Source organism: Protopterus annectens, chromosome 15.part0 (genome assembly GCF_019279795.1).
Source record: "Protopterus annectens isolate FY-2018-M chromosome 15.part0, PAN1.0, whole genome shotgun sequence".
Taxonomy (NCBI): domain Eukaryota; kingdom Metazoa; phylum Chordata; order Ceratodontiformes; family Protopteridae; genus Protopterus; species Protopterus annectens.
The window spans coordinates 656,077,759-656,080,485 of NC_056749.1; the positions used below are offsets into that span (position 1 = coordinate 656,077,759).

At 34.5% G+C, this 2,727-nt stretch overlaps 1 pseudogene; it reads left to right on the forward strand.

The window, feature by feature from the left end:
- Positions 1–1,651: 1,651 nt before the first annotated feature.
- LOC122790231 lies at positions 1,652–1,771 on the forward strand (annotated as a pseudogene).
- Positions 1,772–2,727: the final 956 nt, after the last annotated feature.

Sequence of the window (2,727 nt, forward strand, 5' to 3'; positions counted from 1 at the left end):
CACTCTTCAAAAGAAACCTTAATGAGTGGATGGGAAACAGAAAGTTTACCCAGAGGATCACTTCAGTGGTTCTGCTGGACAGAGGCACAGGGAACTAATCTAAGGGGGGGGGGGGTGGCGAAAGCCAACACATTCTGGCTAGGCTTATAAATGCCTTTGGGCAGATAGCCTAGTACCTACCTATGAACCTATAAAGAGGTATACACTAAAGTTATAGGTTCATAGGTTCATACTAGGCTATCTGCCCTAGGGCATTTATAAGCCTAGCCAAAATGTGTTTGGCTTTCGCCACACATTTTAAATTTATTTTGCTATGCCCTTTTTTGAGGTTAGGATAGGAGAAGTAAGTAAAGCATTTGATAGACTACAATATAATGTTTTGGGGATATATTAAGGGATTATAAAATAATAAAAATATTGGTGTCTGTGTGTGATAACAATAATGTGAAAGTGATATTAAATGGGTGGCCAAGTGATGAAATAAAAATAGAATGTGGAATAAAGCAGGGATGTCCAGCCATCAGTATTTTGCTTGCATTGGAGGGACAGGTTCATAACCCAGAGACTGCCCATGCTATAGCTTTTCTTTAAATAAGGGTTGGGAGGGTGGCCTAATAGTTAAGGTGCTTGCCTTAAAAACACAAGGTGCAGGGTTTGAGTCTTACAAGGGATAATTGGCTAGGCTTAAAATGGCTCACAAGGGCAGTTAGCTTAGTACTAGTCTATGAATTCTATAGAACAGACTTCCCATACTTGTCAAGCAGAGCACCTTGCTGACCCTCTTCAAGAGAAATCTTGATGAGTAGATGGGAAACAAAAAAATTCACCCTGGGGATAACTCCAGTGGCTCTACTCAACAGAGGCACTGCGAACTAAGGTCAGGTGGCACTATGTCAGGTTAATCTTATGGCTAGGCTTGTAAAGGCCCTAGGGCCATTAGCCTAGTACACACCTATGAACCTATTAGCTATGAATGTAGTTGTTAGTAAAAATGTCAAGATATAGAAGTAGAATAACAGAAGACATTCAAATTACTACAATTTTTTACGTATGCAGATTATATCGTTTTAGTTATGAAGAATAAAGAATGCAGGGAAGAAGGGGTTAGAAGGTTAAATAAGTGCTTAAAATTATTGGCTTATGTATAAACAAAGATAAATGTAAAAGCATTGGGACAACAGATTATGTAGAAGGGATTCAATTCAATAATGACATTAAAAGTCCACAAGTATAAAACAAGCACAGCCAATGGAGTAAAGTGCCTGTATGATATATAAACCTTCAAATTCAAAAGAAACTCAAGAGGCAAGACCATCCAAAGTGAAGGAGACCTTTACTGAAAATAACTTATAAAAATATAAAACGTAGTGAGCGCTTTCGCTTTACTATGAAGGCTTCTTCAGACTTAATGGTTCTTACAAAGAAAACTTCTAATTAAATAGATCCAGGTGGCTATGATGAATAATAGCTCTCTGGCCTGTCAAATGTCTAGCTCCATAACTTAATAAGCTGCCTCGTTTATAAAATACTTGGGTGCTTTAAACTAAATTGAAATGACTGTATATAATGTTGGTTAGCTGCCATATGAAACCTTTATATGATAGTTCTAAAATAAATAACTTATTTTAAAATCCCATATAAGATTCAAGTCATCAGTGGCAGTATCATAGCCAATGAGGTTTATCCGAGGCGTGATTATTGCTAATTGAAAGCTTTAACAAAAATTATAGCATATATAAAACATATAGATGCCATGAAGCATCACTAGATGGCAGTATAAACACCTAATGCAGAATACGAAGTAAATCAAAGCATATGAAACTTACTTAGATGTTAAAATATATATATAGTACTAGTGAATAACCATATAAAACACCTATGTATAAAATTATGTAAAAAATACATTATTGTAAAATCCCAGATTAAATTAAAATCAGCATTGACAGCAAAAATGAAAGTAAAAAAACATGTAACAAGACATGTTAATATCGTATAACATCACAGGATAGCAGTGTATGATGTAACATGCAATGTATATAAAAAAAAAAAACTGACTGCATTCAACTAATATAAATATACATGTACGGATATGCTGCCTATTTCCATAAAAATCTGCTATGTGATAAACCTGTTCACTGATGCATAACTAGTGTCTGTGGCAGACTTTTATATGTAGATATATATGTATATAAATAAAGCGAATTATAAAACTATTGGAACACAAAGTAAAACATAACATTGTTACTCCACAGGGGAAGTTGATCTATAGAATTCATTGGTGTATATCTATGAGTTGTACCAATGCTGAAATGAATCTAAACAAGATGATAGATATCACCGATGGAAATAAACTTTATAGATAGTGACTTAATGGTTAAGAGGTCTGTCTGCCAAGAATGGTTTCAAAGAAATTTTCTCATTAAGGCCATGGGCTTTATCAGCTTGTAACTTCAGAATCCATTTGTTTTCTTGTTTTTTTGTATAATTCCTAATAATCCCGATTCTGATATTCTTGCTGATCAACTCTATGGCTAGAAAGACAAACCTATGGGTCAGATCATTATTAATTACATGCTTTGCTAAGGCATCTCTGTCGTCTTCTTTTTGAATAGCATATACATGTTCTCTAACTCTTTCACATGAAGTCCTATTGGTCTTACCTATATAAAAATAAGTGCATTTTCTGACATTTTGCTAAATATATTAGGTCACAGGATTTGCAGTCTG